Here is a 27,007-nt window from a genome sequence, read left to right as displayed (position 1 = left end):
AATGCTGGGTAAGAATTTGGCAAATGGATCAGGGAGGGGAGAGAAGATACGTTCTGAAAAATATCACAAGCCATTAGGTACAGGGACGAAGCATGGCAGAGTGTGTCTGGCCTCATTTAATTTGGCTTCAATATAGTAACAAGGGAACCTCCTGGGGGAGTAGCAGGTAACAGGGTGACAAATTGAGCAGGGGCCAAAAGAGGGACGATCTTGAATGCTGGGCCAAGGAAACTGGAATGAATCCTGTAGGAAAGGAAAAGTCAGGGAAGAATTCTAAGCAGAGTCAAAGACAGGTTGGGACTACGTTTTAGAAAGGCAGTTCTATGGCCGGGTGTGGTGGCTCATGCCTGTAATCCCCGCACTTTGCGAAGCTGAGGTGTGAGAATCTCTTGAGCCCGGGAGTTCGAGACCAGCCTGGGTAACTGAGTGAGATCACGTCTCTACAAAATATTTTTTAAAAAGTAGCCATGTGTGGTGGCACACACCTCTGGTTCTGGCTGCTTCAGAAGCTGAGGTGGGAGGATCACTTGAGCCCAGGAGGTTGAGGCTGCAGTGAGCCAAGACTGCACCATTACACTGCAGTCTGGGCAAAAGAGCGAGACTCCACCTCAAAAAAGGAAAAGAAAAGAGACAAGATGAGGAGAGGAGGGGAGGGGAGGGGAGGGGAGGGGAGAGAAGCTCTGTTAATTGAGTAGACAGTGGATGTCTGGGCACATTCGGCAACAACCTGATTGGCCTTGGATAGCGAAGAACTCGCCCGATTTACGTTTGAACCTTGGGTCTGTAGACATGACAGCCTGAACAAGAGGAAATGAAAAGTTTTGAGGCTACGCATCCTCCGTTGAAGTGCTAGGCAAGTACTTCACAATGATTCTATCTACTAAAAGAAACACTGAAAGTGCTGCCTATGTGATATTTTCCCACAGAAAAGTACTGTGGAAGAAACAGACGCTGACGCAAGCCCACAGAAGATACCTCATTACTCCTGGTGGTGGGCAAAAACCTACTTCCGTCTGAGTAGGAGGAGAAGGGAGACAGGGAAGGAGAAAATGGTAGCCAAGACAGTAAACCGTACTCTCTGAATAAACACAGGCAGTCTGCATTTGCCAGGCAAGGACTGCCTATACAAAGAATTGCAGTAACAAGTCTGTTTAGAGAGACATGTTGATAGAGAGAGAGGCCAACGAGCAGGTGAAGTTGTGAGGAGGTCTGTCATCTCGTCAACACATCAGAGATCCTAAACCTCACCAACGCCCGAGAATCTGGAGTCCAGGCCAAGGGGTTCTGCTCGCCTCAACAGCTCTTGGAAGCAGGAGGCCCCTTCTCTTAAGCACGCCAGATCTCACTCGGGGGCTGGAACTCAGGAAGGAGACAGGAGAAAACTAGGCCAGGACAAAACCATCTGGAGGGAATGCCCCCAGTCAGGGCCAGAGCCACTGCATGCTCATTTCTCCTTCTACTTCAGGGGAATCTGTCCCCATCACTGTAAAATAAAGGACATCAAATATATCCTGAGGAGCATGTCCTTGTTCCTAGGAGATGCATGCCAAAGTAACACAGTGGCTGCAATTTACTTCTGAGTGGTTTGGGGGAATATATTATACATTATAATTATATATAATAAATGGTTTTATAATTATGAATAATACAACAAATTATATCATAAATCTGCTATAATTATACTATATTAACATTATATATACATACACACACACATACACACACACACACACACGGAAAGAGAATGAAATGTAGTATTAAAGGATGAACTGTGCCGTCTCCTCCAAAGTCGTCTGTTGAAGTCCAAACCCACAGCACCTCAGAGCGTGACTATGTGGAGACCGGGCCTTTAAAGGGGTAATTAAAGTTTAATGAGAGCATGTGGAGGCCCTAATCCAATATGACTGGTATCCTTACAAGAGGAGGAGATTAGGACATAGAAGTGTGAGTGCACCAAGAAAAGACCATGTGAGAACACTGAGAAGATGGCCATCTGCAAGCCAAGGAGAGAGGCCTTGGAGGAAACCCAGCCTGCTCACCGACACCTTCATTGTGGACTTTCGGCTTCCAGAACCGTGACAAAATAAGTGCCTACTGTTTAAGCCACCCAGTCTGTGATATTTGGTTATGGCAGCCTGAGCAAACGAAAACATGTAGCATCACAACACTGGTGAACCTAGGTGAAAGCTATTTGGCTATTCATTACACTGTTGTCTAGGTTTTTCTGTAAGTTTAATATTTTTTGAAATAAAAAGTTTGGGGAAAAACATCCCAGAAGAATGAACTGGTGTAACCACTCAAAGGTCAAACGGGCTGGGTGCAGTGGCTCACACCTGCAATCCAGACTTAGGGAGGGGATTGCTTGAGCCCAGGAGTTTGAGAGCAGCCTGGGCAACACCGTGAGACTCCATCTCCACAAAAAAACAAACAAAATTAGCTAAGTGTCTTGACGCATGGCTGCGGTCCTAGCTACTCGGGGAGGCTGAGTTGGGAGAACTGGTGGAGCCCAGGAGGTTGAGGCTACAGTGAGCTATCGCATCACTGTGTTCCAGCCTGGGAAAGACTTTGTCTCAAAAAAATTTTTAAAAACCAAAGAAATAAAAGACAAAGGTCAACTTAGCAACAGCTATCAAAATTTTAAATGCCCATGCTCCTTTAATCTACAATGCACTGCCAGATACACGCTATACAAGTATTATTGCAGGTGTGCCAGGATGCATAGGAGTATTCACTGCCATACTGTCACAACTAAAACTGATGCCTGTCGGTATGGGCTTAGGTCTGTATGACACGGTACATACGTTCAATACAATACTAAGCAGTTGCTAAAAACGACGAAGTAAGCCAGGCGTGGTGGCTCACACCTGTAATCCCAGCACTCTGGGAGGCCAAGGCGGGCAGATCACCTGAGGTCAGGAGTTTGAGACCAGACTGGCCAACATGGCAAAACCCCGTCTCTACTAAAAATACAAAAAAATTTAGCTGGGTGTGGTGGCGTGTGCCTGTAATCCCAGCTACTCAGGAAGCTGAGGCAGGAGAATCACTTGAACCTGGGAGGCAGAGGTTGCAGTGAGCCAAGATCACGCCACCGCACTCCAGCTTGGGCAACAAGAGTGAGACTCCATCTCAAAAATAAATAAATAAATAAATAAATAAAATAAATTTAATTTAATTTAAAACAAGGTAGAACTAATATAGAAGATTTCCAAATTATATTAATACATTCTAGAATAATATGCCTACCATGATTCTGTTCATGTCCACTCTGAATGGATATACATTTATGCTGATATTATGCATTATTTTTTCCTAGAAGAATACATAAGTGACTATTAACAAAGGCTATGCTGGGTGTGATGGCTCAAACCTGTAATCCCAGCACTTTAGGAGGTCAAGGCATGAAGATTGCTTGAGGCCAGGAGTTTGAGACCAGCCTGAGCAGCAAAGCAAGACCCATCTCTCCAAATAAATTTTTTTTTTTTTTGCTGGGCATGATGGTATGCACCCGTAGTCCCAGCTACTTGGGAGGCTGAGGCGGGAAGGGATTACTTAAGCTCAAGAGGTTAAGCTCAAGAGTGCCACTGCACTCTACCCTGGGGAACAAAGTGAGACTCCGATTCAAAAAAAAAAAAAAAAGAAAACAAATCCAAGGGCTACTTTTGATTGAAGGAATTATGGATCAAGGAATTCACATTGCTTTCATTTCAGAATTTACAAAAGAAAAGACAAACTTATCTCAGAGACTTGAGGCAATGTAGCAAAGTGGGATGTGGGAGAATCACTGTGACCTACAGCTGGGCTTCAGACAAGGAATGGAGGAGAACGGTGTGCCCTGCGACAGCCACATATAGCAGCACTTTTGATCAAGTTCAGAATGGAATCGATTCTTCTGAATCAGAGCAGAAGTGTGGCTCCTGCCTCCTTCCTCTCCACCTCCTATCCCCTTTCCCTAGAAGAGTCCAGAGTCTTTTTTTTTTTTTTTAATTAAAGGAAGAGGAAATACTAAGAGAGCGTCTCCAAATCAAATTTGGTAAAGGGGGTAAAAAAAAAAAACAGAAAAATTCATTCATCTACCGTCACGTGTTATTGAGGGGCCTACTGTGTAACAAGCCCCATTCAGCAGGAGATGAAACGCACAAAACCCTTGCCTTCATCACATCCTAGTGGGGAGAGGAACAACATATGGAGCATGGCAGACGGTGCCAAGTGTGGAGGTAAACACAGAGGCAGGTGAGGAGAGAAGAGGGCTGGCACGTGGGGTCTGAACTGTCGGTGAGGAGGTATGAAGGAGAGCCCAGGCCCGAGGAAGGAACAGGCTAAGTCACGAGGGTCTCGGGATGAGCCGTCCAAGTAGAGGGCTGGAGGCCAGCAGGCAGAGCAGCAGGGCGTGCGGGAGAGGCAGCTGGACCTGTGCCCAGAGCCCAGGCGAAGAGCTCCACCTGGGCCTGTGTGTGGTGGCCAGGCAGCTGCAGCCACAGTCCAACAGGCTCCCTCCGGTTGCTGTGCCGAGAACAGCCCACAGGGACGGTGTGGCAGCAGGGAGCCCACTAGAGACAACTACCCACACCCATCCATCCCCCGCAGTAACCAGGACCACATGCTGGCACTGACCGGGGCAACAGCAGAGGGGAGAAGAGGTCAGATTCCAGTTGGGTCTTAAACATTGAGCTGAAGGTCTGCTGACGGTGGATATGGGATGTGGAAGAAAGGATGGCTGGGGCTGACTCAGGAGGTGGGAGTTTACACTGTTCCACGTGGTGGCGGGGGCACTTATCTGCAGGTAACAAACAAGGACGGGTCTTTGTGTGCCTCACAGACAGTGAGCCAGGCACCCCGTCCCATGGCAACAGTTGCACCCTGCGAGGGCCTGACAGCTGCTCCTGCAGAAGCTACACCATGCTCAGAGTGGCTCAGGCAGGGTCCTAGGACCACAGACCTTTCTTAATCAGTGGTGTTCTGCAGGATGGAGGGGACTCGCTCAGAGGGAGCCAGAGCAAGAAAAGCATAAGCCACCCTTTCTAACACATCCTCATCCCCACACTCCCCTGAGGCGGAGGCTGGTGGAAGGGAGCAGCCACACCTCAAGCGCAGGTCAGGCTCCCGACCACAGAGCTGGAAGCCAAGGCTGATGCAGTGGTGCCTGCAAGAGCCCTAATGAGCAAAGAAAGGGGAGGAGGGGGAGGTGGAGACTGAGGCCTGCAGCACTCAGTGGCATTGCCTCTGCACACAGGTTCCATTCCGTTGCTTTTGTGATGAGGTGCACCAATTGTCCCCAAGCCACAGCAGGCTCCTAAGCAGACTCGCGGGCTTTTGTGTACAGGTGTCCTGAAGATAGGCATGGGTCTCATCAGCCCTGAAAAGGAGGAGTGGTCAACAGCTGGGGCACAGTCAGACAGATGTGGCTTTGAATCCTGTCTCTGCTACTATCTAGCTATGTGACTTTTGTATATCACAAAAAAGGGGGAGGTAGGGGCTGCTATGATCTGCCAGGCAGGTTGTCTCCAGGATTAAACGAGAAGACAGATGGACACATCAGTAATGAACATGTGCTCAGGAGAGCATGCCTCACCGCGGCGTCCCCACCCTGCACCTTGTCGTCCTTCTTCTCTCTGTATCCATTTTCCCCACTCCCGGGGCTGAGCCATCCCCGTCCCGGTTTCTGTGAAACGTGAGACCTTGGGTCTGCCAGCTGTAACCCCTCCATACCAATTCCTCCTTTGGCCGCCCTGGCAGCGAAGGGGCCTAATCCTAGGAGGATCCTACGATTCCCCAACCCTGCTCACCTTCCTGCCATCCTCCCAATGCTCTGAGTGTTCTCCTCTGTCTCCCATGGTTCTGTTCTCCCTCCACAGCCTCCCCTTCTTCCTCTTGACTCCTGGGGAGAAGTTCCCCTCTCAGGGCTTCTATGCTGAGGGCTTGCCAGCCTCCACCTCCAGCCCTGGCCTCCCAGTGATGCTCTAACTGCAGGCTGGCCCAGTCAGCTGGGCCAAGTTGTCTCCTGCCCACCCTGCTAGTCCCGCCCAGCTCTGCCATTTCTGCATAGAATGGAAGTGTCCTCTCCCTGGGGCTCCTTACTCTCCTTCCTCCTTCCCACTCAGCTGTCAATCTCCCCTGCCAAGTTGCAACTGAAGAGTCTTCTGGATAGGCCCCTTTCACCGTTTCTACCAGCAAGCTAGCCCAGCCCCTTAGGACTGCTTTCCTGTGCTGATGAGACTGCCTCCTAACAGGCTTCCCTGCCCCGATCTCTTCAACTACCTTTCCTATCCACCCACCCATCCACTCCACCAGCACTGAGCACTTACTCTGTGCTGGGGATACAGTAATGGACAATACAGACATGGTCCTTGCCTTCAAGGGGCTTTCAGTCTAGTTATGCTGTGTACCATCCAACTTGCCTAAAAACTTGCCTCATCTTAGCATTAAAATACATCTTTTGGAAAAGGTGAATATATGGAGAGTATATAAAATTCAAAAGAGTACATTCTTTTAGTAGTGTTGTATGGTATTTTTTTCAATCTCTCTTCTTTCAATTTTATATTTAAGTATAAGGAGCATATAGGTGAGTTTTTCCCTCAAAATCTGGTTGGCAATGATAGTGGCTGAATGGTGGTGCCCCACATGGTATGTCTCATAACCCCCAATATCTGCAAATGCAACTTTATTTGGAGAAAAGGTCTTGGCAGATGTTAATTAAAGATCATGAGATGAGATTATTCTGGACTAACCAGGTAGGCTCTAAATCCAATTACAAGTATCCTTATGAGAGATGGAGGAGTACAGAGGGGGAAGAGAAGAAGGACCTGTGAAGATGGAAGCAGAGAACAGAGTTATACAGCCACACACCAAGGAATCCTGGAACCACCAGAACCTGGAAGAAGGAAAAAAAGGTCCCCCCTAGAGCTGTTGGAGGGAACGTGGCCCTGCCCACACCTTGACTCTAGACTCGGGGCCTCAGAACAGTGAGAATACATATCTGCTGTTTTAGGCCAATAAGTTTGTGATTATTTGTTATGGCATCTCCAGTAAACTAATAAAGATTCTTTTCTCTTTTTCTTTAAAAGAAATTCAAAGAGTACATGTATTACTCCACTGCTGATAAAGACATACCCGAGACTGGCAAGAAAAAGAGATTTAATTGGACTTACAGTTCCACATGGCTGGGGAGGCCTCAGAATCATGGCGGGAGGCAAAAGGCACTTCTTAAATGGAGGTGGCAAGAGAAAATGAGGAAGATGGGGCCGGGCGCGGTGGCTCAAGCCTGTAATCCCAGCACTTTGGGAGGCCAAGACGGGCGGATCACGAGGTCAGGAGATCGAGACCATCCTGGCTAACCCAGTGAAACCCCGTCTCTACTAAAAAATACAAAAAACTAGCCGGGCGAGGTGGCGGGCGCCTGTAGTCCCAGCTGCTCGGGAGGCTGAGGCAGGAGAATGGTGTGAACCTGGGAGGCGGAGCTTGCAGTGAGCCGAGATCCGGCCACTGCACTCCAGCCTGCGTGACAGAGCGAGACTCCGTCTCAAAAAAAAAAAAAAAGAAAATGAGGAAGATGAAAAAGTGGAAACCTCTGATAAAATCATCAGATCTTGTGAGACTTATTCACTGCCACAAGAACAGTATGGGGGAAACCACCCCCATGATTCAAATTATCTCCCACCAGGTCCCTCCCACAACATGTGGGAATTATGGGAGTACAATTCAAGGTGAGATTTGGGTGGGGACACAGAGCCAAACCATATCTTTCTGCCCCTGGCCCTTCAAATCTCATGTCCTCACATTTCAAAATCAATCACGCCATCCTAACAGTCCCCCAAAGTCTTAACTCATTTCGGCATTAACCTAAAAGTCCATGGTCCAAAGTCTCATCTGAGACAAGGCAAATTCCTTCCACCTATGAGCCTGTAAAATCAAAAGCAAGTTAATTACTTCCTAGATACAACAGGGGCACAGGTATTGGGTAAATACAGCCATTCCAAAAGGGAGGAATTGGCCAAAACAAAGTGGTTACAGGGCCCATGCAAGTCTGAAATCCAGCTGGGCAGTCAAATTTTAAAGCTTTAAAATGATCTCCTTTGATTCTAGGTCTCACATCCAGGTCATGCTGATTCAAGATGTGGGTTCCCACAGTCTTGGGCAGCTCCACCCCTGTGGCTTTGCAGGGTACGGCCTCCCTCCTGGCTGCTTTGATGGACTGGCGTTGAGTGTCTGCAGCTTTTCCAGGCTAACAGTGCAAGCTGTCGGTGGATCTACCATTCTGGGGTCTAGAGGACAGCAGCCCTCTTCTCACAGCTCCACTAGGCAGTACCCCAGTGGGGACTCTGTGTGGGAGCTCCGACCTTACATTTTCCTTCCACACTGCCCTAGCAGAGGTTCTCCATGAGAGTTCTGCACCTGCAGCAAACTTCTGCCTGGGCATCCAGACATTTCCATACATGTTCTGAAATCTAGGCGGAGGTTCCCAAACCCCAGTTCTTGACTTCTGTGCACTTGCAGGCTCAACATCATGTGGAAGTGGCCAAAGTTTAGAGGTTGCACCCTCTGAAGCCACAGCCTGTCTACATTGACCCCTTTCAGCCATGGCTGGAGCGGCTGGGATTCAGGGCACCAAGTTCCTAGGCTGCACACAGCACAGGGACCTGGCCCACGAAACCATTTTCTCCTAGGCCTGTGATGGGAGGTGCTGCTGTGAAGACCTCTGACATGTTCTGGAGACATTTTCCCCAAGATCTTGGGGATTAAATTTGGCTCCTTGTTACTTAGGCAAATTTCTGCAGCCAGCTTTTATTTCCCCTCAGAAAATGGGTTTTTCTTTTCTATCACATTGTCAGGCTGCAAATTTTCCAAACTTCTATGCTCTGCTTCCCTTACAAGACTGAATGCCTTTAACAGCACCCAAGTCACCTATTGAATGCTTTGCTGCTTAGAAATTTCTTCCTCCAGATATCCTAAATCTTGTCTCTCAAGTTCAAAGTTCCATAAATCTCTAGGGCCAGGGCAAAGCGCCATCAGTCTCTTTGCTAAAACATAACAAGAATCACCTTTGCTCCAGTTCCCAATAAGTTCTTTATCTCCATCTGAGACCACCTCAGCCTGGATCTTGTCCATATCACTATCAGCATTTTGGGCAAAGCCATTCAACAAATCTCTCTCTCTCTCTCTCTTTTTTTTTTTTTTTGGGGGGGTGGAGTCTCACTCTGTCACCCAGGCTAGAGTACAGTGGCGTGATCTTGGCTCACTGCAACCTCCGCCTCCCGGGTTCAAGCAATTCTCCTGCCTCAGCTTCCTGAGTAGCTGAGATTACAGGCGCCCGGCACCATGCCCAGCTAATTTTTGTATTTTTAGTAGAGAGGGTTTTACGATCTTGGCCAGGCTGGTCTTGAACACCTGACCTCGTGATCCACCCACCCTGGCCTCCTAAAGTGCTGGGATTACAGGCGTGAGTCAAGGTGCTCAGCCGCCATTCAACAAGTCTTTAGAGAGTTCCACATTTTCCTGTCATCTTCTGCCCCCTTCAAACTGTTCCAACCTCTGCCTGATACCCAGTTCCAAAGTTGCTTCCACATTTTCGGGTATCTTTTCAGCAATGCCCCACTCTACTGGTACCAATTTACTGTATTAGTCTGCTATTGATAAAGACATATCCAAGACTGGGAAGAAAAAGAGGTTTAATTGGACTTACAGTTCCGCATGGCTGGGGAGGCCTCAGAATCATGGCGGGAGGCAAAAGGCAATCCTTATATGGCAGTGGCAAGAAAACATGAGGAAGATGCAAAAGCAGAAACCCCTGATAAACCCATCAGATCTCGTGAGACTTATTCACTACCACAAGAACAATGTGGGGGAAACTGACTCCATGATTCAAATTATCTCCCATCAGGTCCCTCCCATAACACGTGGGAATTATGGGAGTACAATTCAAGGTGAGATTTGGGTGGGGACACAGAGCCAAACCGTATCAGTACAAAATACAATCAGTGAAAAGTCTCCCTTCTGGCTGACATCCTCAGTCCCTCTGTTTCCCTTCTCAGGGCCAAATGGTGTCCCCCAGACCTTACATATCCTTTCAAAGACATGCTGGACAACCACACAGATGCACAGATCTATGTGTGGGGGGGGGACAAGCCTTCACATGCTTTACATGCTAACCTGCCCTGCTCTCACCTACTGTACACATGGCTCCAATTTCTTTCATTAGAGGCTACATGGCATTCCATGGTGTGGCTGCGCCATCTCATTTACTCTATGAGCTGCTGCCACGAATGTCCCTGCCATGTACTATCTCTGCCTGTGTGGGCCCATATCTGAGGGGCAGATTCCTAGAGGCACACTTGCTACATCAAAAGCTATGTGCAGCTTATCCTGTGGCGCCGCTCTCCACAGAGGTTGTGCCAACTCACACTCCCACTAATAGCACGAGTACCCACATTCTTGCCAGCATGGTGTACTAGCAAACCTTCTCACTCTGACAGTTTGATTGCTGAAAAGGCTGTCTCAGCACGGCTGCAGCATGCACCCATCAGGTCGCTTGGGTGCAGGGGCACCTGCGGGGCTTGACACTGTCTACTGCCTTGAGTGGGCTGGCAGGGCTCCCAGTCCCACCCGATCTCACCTCTCAGACATGAGCCCAGAGCCCCTCCTTTTCCCCATGCTCACGCCCTCCCCTGAGGATACCAGGGTGTGGTGCTCACTCTCCCAGAAGTTTGGGCAGTGCTACTGGTGCCACACAATAGGACGGCAATTATGGATGACTCAATTCTACTTGTCTACTTCACACAGCACCCAACTTATGTTGTTTGGTTTTCCACTTAGCATGTGGAGGGCGGGGACCAGGCACCCAGCTCCACCATCTTCCTTGGAGCCCAGTCCGGGCTGGCGCTCCACATGGACCCACTGACTGGCACAAGGAAGTTGGAATTTTACACTTTATGTCACAGAGTGGTAGAGTATCAAGTCAAAAAACACAGGCTTTGGAAGGGATATAATTTCCAGGTAGCAGCTGCAGCCCTATTTAGAAACTGAGTCAAAAAGCACAACTGTCTTGAGATTAAACACACAATTTAAGGGAGCTGTCTGGTCAACACGAGGCGCAGCCCAAGAGATGCAGGGACAGGAGGAATGTGGTGGGCTCCTGTCAGGTGCAGGGAAAGGCGTGTGGCTGCCTAAGACAGGGAAGCCAGGGTTTCCCGGCTGCAGCCCTGGCTACCAGGTGGTGCAGTCCCTTGCATCCCTCTTACCAGATGGCATTTTTCAGACCAGGACAACATGGGTGGAAAATCACCCCTTGCTGAGGATACAGAACAGGAAGAGGCTCATGAACCTGGCAGGGCTCTTGGCACAAAGCTGCTCTGCCATGAAAATCCACCAAGGCAATTCAGTTAAATATTTGTATTGTTATATCTACAGTGTAACCTTAAAGCAGGAGGGTCATCACAGGCCTCCCAGTGGCCATTTCAGCTTCTGACTTTCCAAAAGTAGACATGTAAGATGCTTTGGATCACTCTCCCTCATAGACAGCAGGAAGTCAGTCACAGGCTCTGCTGGGACACAAAACCGCTGGTCCTTGTGTGAGACGTTGGACCTCAGTGTGTGAGCAGGTTTCCCAAGTCTCAGGAATGGGGTGCTCTGGAAGCCATGAGCTCATACGCCATAAGCCTGTGTGCTTTCTTGTTCATCCCTGGGGAAAAATACTCTCCTCTTCCGATGATCTGGAGGCAGAAACACACCCATAGTTTTGGAGTCCTCTGCCCCGTGGCATGTTGCTGAACAGGGCCACTCTCTGATGGCCTTGTTTCTCAAGCTGTCTCACGGGCCAGTGCCTCCTGCAACACAGGCAAGTGCTGAGGCAGCGGACTCTTCCCCTGGGCAAGTGGCAAGCAGCGCCACCTCCGGCTGAATATCAGCTCATAAACTAGGCAGTGTGACTCCCATTCAGAGCCAGAAGGGTCCTTGAGTGTCCAACCCCCTCCAGTGTAGGGTGTGGAAAACGGTAGGGGAAGAATTGACTTGTCCAGAATCACCCCAGCAGTTAGCAGAGGAGCCACAAAGAAAGCCAAGTCGCCCAGGCCAAGCCTTTCTCTAACCAGCACTGGTCAGGCCAGTGACCTTGAGCCATGCCTGGCTGGTCCTATGGAGCCCAAGCCCCCTCTCCACAATTCTTGACCAGGTCTCCAATGCTCCAAAGGGCAGAAACTGTCCTGAGGGGTAAGCAAATCTATCTGCTGGAGGAAACCAGCAGTCAAGGAAAAGCCCAGAAGTGTTTCAGCACCTTCCCTAAGTGATAAACAAACATCCCAACAACCAAGCCCCATCTCAAACTTCCTCAATGCCCCATAGTAGGGCTAAAAACCCAGAGACGCCCAGGGAAAAAGTCCCCAGAAGTCACTGAGGTAGACTGCTGGCTGTTTCCCCACATCCATCCTCTCACTCTTCCTTGCTAAGACAAGCCCCTTGGTCAGGCAATTTAAAGACTACATTTCCCAGCCTCCCCTGCTGCTGGTGTGGCCACGTGACTCAGTTCCACCCTAGGAGAACTCTAAATCCAGGTTGGGCCACTTTTTAAGGAGAAATGGAGGTCCAGGTGATTCTTATGGCAGGGAACTAAAGGCAGTCAAGTCGGGAATAGCTTGAAATCTAGTTCCAGCTTTATCCACAATTTGATGACGTTAACCCAGTCACTTAACTTTTCAGAGTCTGTTTCTTCAGTTGTCCACTTCATGGGTTCACTGTGGGGTGAAGAGCAGCTGCCGTTGTGGCTGTCATGCTGTCACCATCTATTGAGTCCTCACGTCAGGAACTTCATTATTATTTTATTTTTTGAGACAGAGTTTCACTCTCGTCGCTCAGGCTGGAGTGCAGTGGCAAGATCTCGGCTCACTGAAACCTCTGCCTCCAGGGGTCACGTGATTCTCCTGCGCAGCCTCCCGAGTAGCTGGGACTACAGGCACGCACCACCACACCTGGCTAATTCTGTATTTTTAGTAGACGGGGTTTCACCATTTTGGCCAGGATGGTCTCGAATTCCTGACCTCAAGTGATCCACCTGCCTCAGCCTCCTAAAGTGCTGAGATTATAGGTGTGAGCCAATGCACCTGGCCACACCTCAGGAACGTTGTATCATTGCTTCTAATCTGACAACCCGGCAAAGTATCATCTCTATTTTACAGATAAGGTCATGGGATCTGCCATTGCCAAAATGGCACCAGGAAGAGTTGCATCTAAGTCTACCTGAATCCAAAGCCCACATTTTTCCTGCCATCTTGAGGGGAATTCAAAACTGACTACAATCATCCAGTAAGAAATCATCCAACAGATCCCTCAAGTTGACAGAAAAGGTGCTGGTCTGGTACTCAAAAAACTCCCAGAATCCCTAAGGCCATCCCTTTGCCTTAGCAAGTCCTCCTGACTCCAGTCCCCTCCCCCGAATCCACCCTGACACTGGACCAGAGTGAACCGACCACGCTGCTCCTGGCCTAAAACCCTCCAGTGCCAGCCCCACATCCCCATCATCGGAGAACATAATACAGGCTTTGTAAGTTGGTAAAAAAGGGCCCCTATGGCCTGGCATCTCCCACCTTAGTGCTGTCACTCACACTGCCCCCTTGGCGTGGGAGGGGCCCTCCATTTCTTCTCTCGGATAGGTCTCAGGCATTCTTCCAGATAGTTCCCATTGCTCTAAGACATCTTGCTTAGCTCCCTGAAATTGAACCAAGCGCCCTCCCTTCTCCTGGGTCCCCCGCAAAGTCTCATGCACATCTTTAGACAACACTTCATATGCAGTACTGCCTGTTTTTCACTAGACAATGAGTTAAGGAGGGCTATAGAGACCTTCTCTTATTCATATTTATACCCTTGGCACCCAGTCCAGTGCCTGGAATAAAGTAGACACTTAACTAGTAAACTGAAAGAACAGAACATACTGGTGCCCCATCACAAGTCAAAGGTGGCAGAGCTTAGTGTTTGCGAGTATCAGCTATGGGTTCAAAACCTGGCTTTAGCGCCGACTGTGGGACCAGGGAGACTTGCTTAATGTCTCTGGGCTTCAACTGGACTCTATAAAATGGAAGAAATTATAGCACACAGCTCACAGGAGTATTAATAAAACAATATACTTAAGAGTATTAGAGCCATGCTTTGTACTTGGCAAGCACCATGCACATGCTAGCAAGCAGCAGCAGCTGGAGGAACTGCTGGAGGAAGAGTAAATCTTTAAGCACAAAGCCCACCTGCAGGAAACAAGAAAGCACACATCTGGTTATAATTTGTGGCTCTAGGGCCTCCCTAAGCATCTTTTCTTTTCTTTTTTCTTTTTTTTTTGAGATGGAGTCTCGCTCTGTACAATTCTCTTGCCTCAGCCTCCTGAGTAGCTGGATTACAGGCACCCGGCATCATGCCCGGTTAATTTTTGTATTTTTGTAGAGATGGGGTTTCACCATGTTGGCCAGGCTGGTCTTTAACTCCTGACCTCGGGTGATCCACCCACCTTGGCCTCCCGAAGTGCTGGGATTACAGGCGTGGGCCACCGCACCTGGCCTCTTTTTTTCTTTTAACTTATAAACCATTGCACTAAGTTTGGAAACCAGGGAAAGAGAAAAGTTATCTAAAATGTCATCTGAAAACAACCACGATCCCTGGTTGTTGTATCCATATCTGGCAGTTGTGGTTCCATATCTGGCCTGCGCTTCCCACGTGGGAACAGACCCAAGAGATATCAAGCTACCCCAGACTAATCAGCCTCTATCAGCCCAAAGGCTGAATGCTGGTGCTGGGAGGTGAGCAGACGAGAGTGGCAACAGGGACAACCTGGGCCCACAGGAGAGAAACACGAGGCCATCAAGACTCTCAAGTTCTAGGCCTGCCACCCTCTGCCCAGGGCGAGGGCACTAGTGACTCCATGCGAAGTGAATGCATGGTGCCCCGCTGCGCGGGCAGGGTGGCCACACAGAAGGCAGACCAGCGGGTGCTCCTCAGGCTGGGCAGGCGAGTCCTCTCCTCCCACCTCACCAGCAGCAGGGCAGGGGCCTGGGAGGTGCCCAGGAAACACGGCAGGACTGACAGGGAGCAGGACTCAGAACATCTTATGCTCTTAGCTGATGATGGGAGACCACCTCAGCAGAGTGCTGAGGTCAAGGGTTGCTAAGGTGCTCTGAGTAATTGCGTCCCCTCTCACTGGAAGGACTGGGGGAAGGCGGGTCCAGCACCTTCTCAACACTCCCAAAACCACTCCCAAGGCTTCCCACTCAGGACCTGAGTGCCTCAGGTCCTGAATCTTGCCCAATTCCCCAGCAACCTTCACACCTGTCTACCCCACTCCTGCTCCCTTCACCGTTACATTAGGAGGCAATTCAATCAAATACCGCCACCTCCTGTCATATGGGATAGTGAGTCATGATAGTTTCACATGCTCAAAACCAAGACACTTTCACGCTGGAATTTCAGGTACCAAACAAAGGGTGATGGAAAAGCTATCTCTGAAGAGGGACCTTTTTAACAACCCTCAAGAATCACACCACGCGGACGAACATCCACAGGCCTGTCCCATTGAGAAGGCCACAGGACTCACACCCTGGGCAGAGAGGATGCTGGGGGCTGGGTGCAGCTGGGGAGTGGAACCCAGGCTGGACTGCTCATGACAGTCAACAAGCACCTCATCTGTGTGGGAGCACCTGTGGGGGACTGCAGAACTCTGGCATCTCTCCACCTTTGTGAAAGTCAGCCAGCGCACGACCCTGGATTCCAAACCCACTCCTCCTGCTCCACTTTCTAGCCTCTCCCTGCAGCAGGGACAGCTTCCAATGCCACCTTCTGTCACTCTTTTCCATAAAAGAGGCTCAGAGCAGAAGCCTCAGAGCCTCATTATGTTTTATTAAATAAGATGGGACTATTATTCACTTATTCACTCACTCACTCACTCATTCATCCATCCACCAACCCATCCATCCATCCTCCACACAGCTGTCAGTGGGGTCTTTGTAAAGTATAAATAAAATTATGTTACCCTCTACTCAAAACTTCCATAACACAGATCCGCCAAAAGTCCAACTTCACATTTAAGATCTGTGCAACTTACTTCATGTAAATAATACCTCCATAAATTTGAAACACACAAACACAACACCGCCCAACCCCCCCCACACCTTTCCACGGCAGATAGAAGAAACGGCAGGCTCTTTCTCTGGCCAGTGTCCCACGTGACTTACGCTCCGTATACTCCTCTAACCATACTAACCATATTCCCTCACTCACTCCAGCCACATGGGGCTTCTCTTGATGCAGCACCCACAAGCTCCATTCCGCTCCCACCCCTCTGGCTCATGCAGCACCTTCCGTCTAGAACACTCTTCTTCCAGGTCACAAGTGGCTGGCTTCTTTTCCTTCCTGTCTCAGCTCTCAGGAAGCCTCCTCCTACTGCCTCATCCATGGGTGTGCTTGTCCCACTTTGTCCCATCCTTCAATCTCACTTCCCTGTTTGGTTTTCTTCATAGCATTAATCTCAGAAATTCTTACGTTTTCTTACTACTGTCTTCTCCCTACTAGAAAGTAAGCTCTGTAAGACCAGGACCTTCTGCTCTGTTTACCTCTGTATTCCTAGTACCTAGAGGGAGACTGGCTCCCAACAGGTAGCTAAACACTATTTGCTGAACAAAGGAATTCATTCAGTTTGTCACTTTTAAGCCGTATTTATTGAGTCCTGTCCAGGCATTACTGTCAATTCAACAAGTTTCATGAATTTTTGGGATGGGTTCTCCCAGAAGCAGAGTGTGCAAGTTATTAGTCCTACAACAGGAAGGACTAAACTGCTTTGGTTATGGATGATGTACGCTGTACGCGAGACTGTCAGAGGCCAACTACTCCAAACCTTTCTTCCTCGTAAATAACGAAGGCAGGATGAACCAGCTCGGAAAGGGCTCCCTCACCATATCTGACCTGATTTTTAATTTTAATTTAATTTTTTTTTTTTTTTTGAGACAGAGTCTCGCTCTGTCATCCAGGCTGGAGTGCAGTGGCACAATCTTGGCTCACTGCAACCTCCGCCTCCCGGGTTCAAGAGATTCTCCTACCTCAGCCTCCTGAGTAGCTGATGTGCACTACCCACCACACACCCAGCTAATTTTTGTATTTTTAGTAGAGACGGGGTTTCACCATACTGGCCAGGCTGGTCTCGAACTCCTGACCTCCAGTGATCCAACCGCCTTGGCCTCCCAAAGTGCTGGGATTACAGGTGTGAGCCACTGCGCCTGGCAACCATATCTGACCTTAAAAACAAGAAGCTGATAATCTGGTCTAAATGCTCATGAACATTTTTTGGTAAGGACTCAACTTTTTTCTGAACCAGATGAAGCCCAGGTTCTAAGTTAGCCAGCTTTAATCTTGCTCCGTGGAGGTTTGGCCAAAGGCTGAGAAAGAAATAACAAAAATAAAAAGCAACATCCTCCCCCCACCACCCTAAATTGTCTAGCAAATAAATATGCTAAATTCTCCGAACACAGGCCTCCTTGAAACCACTGCTTCCCCCAGGAGCAGGGCTGTGGTGTCATCTGCTAAGATAATGATGGCAGTAGGAGCAAGGGGGTATTATCACTGTATGTGTGTTCCACGGGGGATTCTGTTTGATGGAAAGAAATACAAATGTCTGATAAACACACACGAAGATACGCAGCCTTAATAATAGCAGTTTTGAAAATGCAAGTTAGTAATGATTTTTGCTCAGATTAGCAAAAGTTAAAACAGTCGGTGAGGATATTAGGAAATAGGTACTCTAAAAACACTGGTAGAAAAGCGAGTTGTACAACTGCTTGCTAAGCGTCGGGAAGTGGATTTGCAATCCTAGACTCCAGAACCACCCAGGTTAAAGAGGTCATTAAACTGGTGCCAAGGGTAGCCTCAGTGAATTCAGCCTTCTGGAAACCGGAGACACTAGAGGCAGAGGGGTGAGAGCTGCTGCTCCAAGAGCCCTGGGAGTGGAGCAGGAAGTAGAGGGATGAGGCTTCCAGGATGCAGAATTTGACCTATGAGCAAGAGGCGCTGGGGACCTGTAAGTACTTGCTAATGAGGGCTTGATTGTTAGTGTGCGTTCTTCCTGAATACTGATGGAAGCCCCAAGAATAATGGGGCTGTCCTAGAAGGACCCTACCCTGTGAGCCAGTGTCCTGGGCAGCTGAGGAACTCAGAGAAATGCTGCATCTGCTCCTGCTGTGCATCACCACTACACTGCTAACCCCAATTCCCTGGACAAATACATTCAGGACTTTCATTTAATCTCATAGCGGACAAAGATGTGTGTGTGTTTTCCACCAGTCCACGAAACACATGAAACACTGTGTCAGGTATTTTGGCAATATCTACTACAATTTTAAATGTTTATGAACCGTGACTCAGAAACTCCACTTCTAGGCTTTTCCTCTATAGTTACACCTCCACAAATGTCCACAAGTCTGTGTAGAAGAGCACTCACTGCAGCACTGTCTTTAAGAGTGGAAGATTTAGAAACCAGCTAAATGTCCATCAACAGGGAAAGGGTTGATTATATGTGATTATGCAATGGAAGTCAACTGTGAAGTATACTTACGTGAGTTTTATAGCACATAAATTATACCTCAATAAAACTATTTAAAAAGTGAGGTAGATCTATCTGCATTGAAATGGAAAAAACCCTCATGCTAAATGAGGGGAAAAAGCAAATCATTAAAACAGTCAATGTATACTGTGAACCTATTTTTATACATCAACAAAAGATACACACACACACACAGAAATTCAAAGGCATATACAATAAGCTATTAACCATGGTTAGCTCTCTAGAGGATGGAATTACAGTGAACTTTCACTTTTTATGCTATGTCTTTTCATAATGTTTTAGTTGCTTACAGTGAGCATGTATTCCTTTTTCTTTTTTTTTTTTTTTTGAGACGGAGTCTCGCTCTGTCACCCAGGCTGGAGTGCAGTGGCCGGATCTCAGCTCACTGCAAGCTCCGCCTCCCGGGTTCACGCCATTCTCCTGCCTCAGCCTCCCGAGTAGCTGGGACTACAGGCATCCGCCACCTCGCCCGGCTAGTTTTTTGTATTTTTTAGTAGAGACGGGGTTTCACCATGTTAACCAGGATGGTCTCGATCTCCTGACCTCGTGATCCGCCCGTCTCGGCCTCCCAAAGTGCTGGGATTACAGGCTTGAGCCACCGCGCCCGGCCACATGTATTCCTTTTTCTTTGTGAGGTTTTTTTATTTATTATTATTATACTTTAAATTCTAGGGTACGTGTGCACAACGTGCAGGTTTGTTACATATGTATACATGTGCCATGTTGGTGTGCTGCACCCATCAACTTGTCATTTACATTAGTTATAACTCCCAATGCCATTCCTCCCCCCTCCCCATAATAGGTCCCGGTGTGTGATGTTCCCCTTCCCATGTCCAAGTGATCTCATTGTTCAATTCCCACCTATGAGTGAGAACATGAGGTGTTTGGTTTTCTGTTCTTGAGAAAGTCTGCTGAGAATGATGGTTTCCAGTTGCACTCATGTCCCTACAAAGGACATGAACTCATCCTTTTTTATGGCTGCATAGTATTCCATGGTGTATATGTGCCACATTTTCTTAATCCAGTCTGTCACTGATGGACATTTGGGTTGATTCCAAGTCTTTGCTATTGTGAATAGTGCCGCAATAAACATACGTGTGCATGTGTCTTTATAGCAGCATGATTTATAATCCTTTGGGTATATATCCAGTAATGCGATGGCTGGGTCATATGGTATTTCTAGTTCTAGATCCTTGAGGAATCGCCATACTGTTTTCCATAATGGTTGAACTAGTTTACAATCCCACCAACAGTGTAAAAGTGTTCCTATTTCTCCACATCCTCTCCAGCACCTGTTGTTTCCTGACTTTTTAATGATCGCCATTCTAACTGGTGTGAGAAGGTATCTCATTGTGGTTTTCATTTGCATTTCTCTGATGGCCAGTGATGATGAGCATTTTTTCATGTGCCTGTTGGCTGTATGCATGTCTTCTTTTGAGAAATGTCTGTTCATATCCTTTGCCCACTTTTTGATGGGGTTGTTTGTTTTTATCTTGTAAATTTGTTTGAGTTCTTTGTAGGTTCTGGATATTAGCCCTTTGTCAGATGAGTAGATTGCAAAAATTTTCTCCCATTCTGTAGGTTGCCTGTTCACTCTGATGGTAGTTTCTTTTGCTGTGCAGAAGCTCTTTAGTTTAATGAGATCCCATTTGTCAATTTTGGCTTTTGCTGCCGTTGCTTTTGGTGTTTTAGACATGAAGTCCTTACCCATGCCTATGTCCTGAATGGTATTACCTAGGTTTTCTTCTAGGGTTTTTATGGTATTAGGTCTACCTTTTAAGTCTCTAATCCATCTTGAACTAATTTTCGTATAAGGAGTAAGGAAAGGATTCAGTTTCAGCTTTCTACTTATGGCTAGCCAATTTTCCCAGCACCATTTATTAAATAGGGAATCCTTTCCCCATTTCTTGTTTTTCTCAGGTTTGTCAAAGATCAGATGGCTGTAGATGTCTGGTATTATTTCTGAGGGCTCTGTTGTGTTCCATTGGTCTACATCTCTGTTTTGGTACCAGTACCATGCTGTTTTGGTTACTGTAGCCTTGTAGTATAGTTTGAAGTCAGGTAGCATGATGCCTCCAGCTTTGTTCTTTTGACTTAGGATTGTCTTGGCAATGCGAGCTCTTTTTTGGTTCCACATGAACTTTAAAGCAGTTTTTTCCAATTCTGTGAAGAAAGTCATTGGTAGCTTGATGGGGATGGCATTGCATCTATAAATTACCTTGGGCAGTATGGTCATTTTCATAATATTGATTCTTCCTATCCATGAGCATGGTATGTTCTTCCATTTGTTTGTGTCATCTTTTATTTCTTTGAGCAGTGGTTTGTAGTTCTCCTTGAAGAGGTCCTTTACATCCCTTGTAAGTTGGATTCCTAGATATTTTATTCTCTTTGAAGCAATTGTGAATGGAAGTTCATTCATGATTTGGCTCTCTGTTTGTCTGTTACTGGTATATAAGAATGCTTGTGATTTTTGCACATTAATTTTGTATCCTGATACTTTGCTGAAGTTGTTTATCAGCTTAAGGAGATTTTGGGCTGAGATGATGGGGTTTTCTAAATATACAATCATGTCATCTGCAAACATGGACAATTTGACTTCTTCTCTTCCTAACTGAATACCCCTTATTTCTTTCTCTTGCCTGATTGCCCTAGCCAGAACTTCCAACAATATGTTGAATAGGAGTGGTGAGAGAGGGCATCCCTGTCTTGTGCCAGTTTTCAAAGGGAATGCTTCCAGTTTTTGCCCATTCAGTATGATATTGGCTGTGGGTTTGTCATAAATAGCTCTTATTATTTTGAGATACATTCCATCAATATCGAATTTATTGAGAGTTTTTAGCATGAAGGGCTGTTGAATTTTGTCATAGGCCTTTTCTGCATCTATTGAGATAATCATGTGGTTTTTGTCTTTGGTTCTGTTTATATGCTGGATTACGTTTATTGATTTGTGTATGTTGAACCAGCCTGAGCATGTATTACTTTTGTAGTAACAACAAAAAATAGGCTGGCCGTGGTAGCTTACACCTGCAATCTCAGCACTTTGGGAGGCTGAGCCGGGCGGATCACTTGAGGTCAGGAGTTTTAGACCAGCCTGGTCAACATGGGGAAACCCCGTCTCTACTAAAAACACAAAAATGAGCTGGGCGTGGTGGCACACGCCTATAATCCCAGCTACTCGGGAGGCCGAGACACAAGAATTGCTTGAACTTGGGAGGTGGAGGTTGCAGTGAGCCAAGATTGTGTCACTGCATTCCAGCCTGGGTGACAGAGGGACATTCTGTCTCAAAAAATAATAAAAAATAAATAAAATAAAATAAAATAAAGGTCTCTGCTGCTACAAACAATAATTTAAAAATGACTAAATTACAATTTTGCACATTAGGTAATTAAAAACCTTCCTCAAACCCAACTCATTTAGAAAAATCTCCTTCTAAAAGCTTCCAGCAGGCAGAACTCACGAGAGACGGAAAATGAGCCACTTCAGTCCGCACTGAATCCACATCAAGGAGGTCTAGGATCACTGCTGCACTGTTATCTCTGGTAGATGGGAGGTCCCTGTGCTCCTGTCTGCTAACAGGCATAAGCTGGAATAAAATGTTCATTGTGTATGTTTCTATTTTTTTTGTATTTCCCAGTTTCACTACCTCTTCAAAATTAACAACTAGTTCTAATTTGTGTTGGATAAGAGGACCTTGACTATAAAAAGTTTTCTTTACCCAAAGAGCTGACCTTCACTGCAACCTTGTGGTTAGTCAAATTCTCAGAAGAAGGCATGGCTGTGGAGTCCGCATTTCTCAGAGGCAACACGTGCAGGCCCTGGCCAGCCCCACCACAGAAGCTCATCCTCAGCTTAAGCAGCACAGACACTTATCTCTCTGCCTCCTACAGTCAGAGGAGATACCTGCTGGCCCCATCACACAGTGGCCCTGTCACACAGCAAATCACAGGTAAGATTTCTGTCCCTGTAACCCAAGGCTCCCACACCATTCTAGCTGCTCAGAGAACAGAATGAGTAACAGATATGGAGAGGGGTACTTGTGATGTTGTTTTCACTCTTTGAATCTGGAAGGAAAGGGTGGGAGTCTTGGGGTCCACCTGCCAAGAGTTAAGTCCAGAAGCCAAAGGACATCAAAGTTGCCAACTCACTTAACTGGGTCACTCAACTCACCAGGAGAAACCCCCAATGCAGTGTGTTTCATTCATAAAGATGACTCCACCTGCCCTCTTGCCATCTGTAGGTCAGATACTTCAAATGCCATTCCCTGGCAGGGGTGGAGGGGCCACTCAGCCAGCCCCCTCCCTCATCCAGAAGCCCTTGTGAGCACTGAGAGGTACCCATGAGCAGCCAGTTCACCTGGAGAAGTAGTGTGAGGGTGGCTGGCAAGGACAGGCTCACCTGATATGATTCCCAACAGCACACTGCTTTAGCATCAAAGACAGCCTCCTCTACTCACTAAAGTCAGTATGCAAGGTTTTTAACTGAGTTCCCATGAGGAGATCTGAGAAAGTCTCATCACATAAGGTATTATCAACATCAGCAATACTGATGGCCCCGGGCACTTAAGCTAAATCCTCATTCCTTACTCAACCCTAGGAGGTGAATAGAATCATCCTAGTTTTCAGATGACAAAACTGATGCTCAGAGCAGTTAAGGAACTTGCTGAAGTCCAACAGGCAGCAAGCACTAGGGTCAGGACCAGAACCCAGGCCACCGCTGACCCTCACCCACCACTGAACAGTGAGGCACCAAAATCAGGACTGATAGAGCCTGGTCCCTTGATACAAAACGCAAAGCTTGTCAAACTTGGGCTTTCACGTGCAACCCAGACAGCGTTATCGAAAAACAAGAATGGCTTCTAACAGAGAATTAGCTTAGAACACTTAAAGCTACAGTTGGCCCTTAAAGAACATCAGTTCGAACTGCATGGGTCCACTTATATGTGGATTTTCTCCCATCTCTGCCACCCAACACGGCAAGAACAACCCTGCATCCTCCCCCTCCTCAGCTTTCAGTTTGAAGAGCAGGAGGATGAAAACCATCACGAACACAAGTTTTCATGATAATCCACTTCCATTTAATGAATAGCAAATATATTTTCTCTTCCTTATGACTTTTCTTAGTAACATTTCTTAGTAACATTTTCTTTTCTCTAGCTTACTTTATTGTAAGAATACCGTATATAATACATATAACATAGAAATATGTGTTAATTGGCTATTTATGTTTTTGGGTCAGGCTTCTGGTCAACACTGGGCTATTAGCAGTTAAGTTTTTGGGGAGTCAGAAGTTACATGCGGATTTTCGACTGTGTGGGGTGTTCACTGCCCCAACCCCCACACTGTTCAAGGATCAACTGTGGGTGGAAAAACAATTCAAGAATGTTATTCTACAATGAAGGTGGCTAGTGTCTACATTTGTAATATATACACAGTCCAAAATTTCAAGGCTTGTGATAAAAAGTCAACAAGTCTTGATGCAAGTTAAAATTGAGAATGGTCATTGAAGTTCACTGGCCCAGGCCACATTGGCTGAGTCCATAACAGGTCTCCTCTGACCCACCCTGCCTGTGGCTGCTTGTGCCATCACCCTTTAACACAGCTCATGCTTTTGGGCAACCCAGTGCCTGCCTCTGCCAGACCGGCCTGAAGCTGGGAGAGGGAAGGAAGAAAGCCCATGTTTCCCAAGAGTGTGCAACATCCCTCCACCTTCACACGCCGCAGCCGCCTGCCACTGGCTGCTGCTCCAGGCTCTGTGCTCTTGGGTTGTCACAGCCAAGTGGTACAATGTTAAGAAGGTCAGTTCGCAGGTGGCAAGAGTTCCCTTTCTCACGCCATGGGCTAGAACAAACTCCCTGGACAAACCAATGAGCATACGTAAATGTGTGCCATGGCAGGGGGCACAGAAACAGCAGCAAGAGTAGGTATTGGAGGGGAAAGGGCAGAGGCCTAGGACAGAGGAATTCTGGGTTCTAGCCCTGGCTCAGCCTCTGACCTGCTGGAAAGTCTCAGGCGAGCCATTCAATCCCTCCAGTTCCACCTGTACATGAAGTCTTGGATGAAGCTATCTGTATTTTCCCAATTCTAATGACTGATGACATGGTGTGAACTGTCCTACCTCTCCAGGGCTGTGGGACGTGGCGGCCAGTCAGCAAAGGTGGGCCTCAGTGAGCTAACACTCACTCAGCACCCACCCTGCACCCGGCAGTGTCAAGCGCTGTATCTCACTTAATTCTCACAACCCATTAAGACAGGTGGCTCATGCCTGTAATCCCAGCACTTTGGGAGGCTGAGGCGGGTGGATCATGAGGTCAGGAGATCGAGACCATCCTGGCTAACACGGTGAAATCACGTCTCTACTAAAAATACAAAAAATTAGCCAGCGTGGTGGCGGGCACCTGTAGTCTCTCGGGAGGCTGAGGCAGGAGAATGGTGTGAACCTGGGAGGCAGAGCTTGCAGTGAGCCGAGATCGCACCACTGCACTCTAGCCTGGACAACAGAGCGAGACTCCATCTCAAAAAAATGGATAAATAAAAAACAAAAAAACAAAAACCAGGTAATCACCTCGCCTATCTTGAGAACAAGAAACAATCTCAGACAGATAAAGTTAGACAGCACTGGAAAAACTACCATAATGTGGCCTGGTGGTCATGAGAGGCAAGGGCCCAAATTTAGGCAGTTTGATGCAAGATGCCATGCATGTGACCAACAGGCTGTACCATCTCTGCTCCCTGGCCTACGAACCCTATGGTTCAGGCTGTACCACCTCTGCTCCCTGCTCTAGGAACCCTGTGGTCCAGGCTATACCACCTCACTCCCTGGTCTAGGAACCCTGTGGTCCCGGCTGTACCACCTCTGCTCCCTGGTCTAGGAACTCTATGGTCCTGGATGTATTACTTCTGTTTCCTTGTGTAGAAATCCTACATTCCTGGCTATACTATCTCTGTTCCCTGGTCCCTTTGGATGACAAAGACTTGTCTCCCTGATTGTCTCGTGAGCCTACCTAAATGCATTTTTGTTCTGATAGCATTGAACAGAAACATCTCCACTGGTTTTCTAAGGGCACACACTTACAACCAAGAGAAGCCGGCTGGTCATGAAGCTACATAAAGAAGTCAAGGACAAGTCCAAGTTCAGAGGACCAGCTCCCCAGGGTTCCAGAAGCCATACATATCTAACCTTCTCAACAGATAAGAGCCGATCGGACACTGCCTTCAGGAGTGGGTGGGACTACCACTAGCATGGCAGACGAGCAGTCGACCCCAAGGCTCCCACAGCAGTGCAAGTGCAGGGAGGCTGCGATAGCATCCATTGGCTTGGTGAGGGTGCTACACCTTTACTCAAGCAAAAAAACTCTTCTTCTGGGAACGCTGGGTTTTACCTTAGAATTTTATTGATGGAAGCAAATTAATAAGCATGCTTGGCAGAACAATTAAAGGAAGATCAGCTCTTTTCATGACACCAGAATTATTAAATTACACATAAGACCTTTGCCCTAGCTCCTCAGCCCAGTGAAGTTGGCACCCAGAGTCTTCTCTTTTCAAACCATACAAGTTGTGTAACGAGGCAGAATCTGAGAAGAGAAACAACAGAGCTCATGTCCTCAGTCCTCAGGACTAGGAGTCAGGTGGCCAGAGACAGGGCAGCAGACAGCAGCCAAGGTAGCCTTCATTTTACAACAATGACTCGACCGTCAGGAGGCTTGGGACCTTAAGAAATCGTCACCTGCTTTGAGCTAAAATATCTGTAGCCCTCCCTGGCCAGCAGTGGGAATCTCTTCCAGAGTGGTCTGATGGATACTTCAGGAGCCTTGAGGTTCTTCTCACAGCTACTGATGCCTCTCCTCCACTTAGGAAGAACAGGAGGACCAGGACGGAAGAACAAGAGATACACGAGAAGCACGTACACCAGTACAGGAGGATATACAATGTAAATAGACCAAGACTCTGAGAACTGGGAACACAGGCTGCGTGAAGAAAGGGAGAGTCTCAGCCAGATTAGGATTCCTCAACTCCCAGTGCTCACTGTGTTCATCTCGCTACTTGGATCTCTCAAATTTTCCTTCCACAGAGGAGCTGGAAAAACCACCATCACATAGCATGGAAGTCATAAAAGGCACCATGAAATTAAGTTTTTCTGCCCCTCTTGTCCTCTCATGCAGAGCGCATGGTAAGCACCCCAAGGCCTGAGGCTCGCAGAGAGCTTGCTTAAAGAACACATGGCAAAGGAGCTCTGCCTCCTAGCCAGCCTCCTTCCCTGAGGGCTCTGAACCCTAGCTACATGAAGTGAGGGGAAGCCACCTGAGCCTCTGGAATTCTGGAGAGGGGCTTGCTGGGTGATGTTTCTGGGGTCGTATCACTTCGGTGTCTTCCTTGATTCCTGCCTTCCTAAAATTCTAGAAAGAACATAAATCAACCCCACAGAATCAGCATGCTCTG

The 27,007-nt window shown here is 47.6% G+C and overlaps 1 protein-coding gene across 1 annotated transcript in view; it reads right to left on the bottom strand.

Annotated features, from left to right (window-relative positions):
* STIMATE (STIM activating enhancer) overlaps positions 1-27,007 on the bottom strand; it is a 64,342-nt gene that overhangs the window by 19,863 nt on the left and 17,472 nt on the right. The gene's annotated exons all lie outside the window — the stretch shown is intronic.

This window comes from Theropithecus gelada, chromosome 2, assembly GCF_003255815.1.
Source record: "Theropithecus gelada isolate Dixy chromosome 2, Tgel_1.0, whole genome shotgun sequence".
Lineage (NCBI taxonomy): Eukaryota > Metazoa > Chordata > Mammalia > Primates > Cercopithecidae > Theropithecus > Theropithecus gelada.
The sequence above is the reverse complement of the archived record's forward strand: the minus strand, read 5'-3'. Positions and strand labels throughout refer to the sequence as shown.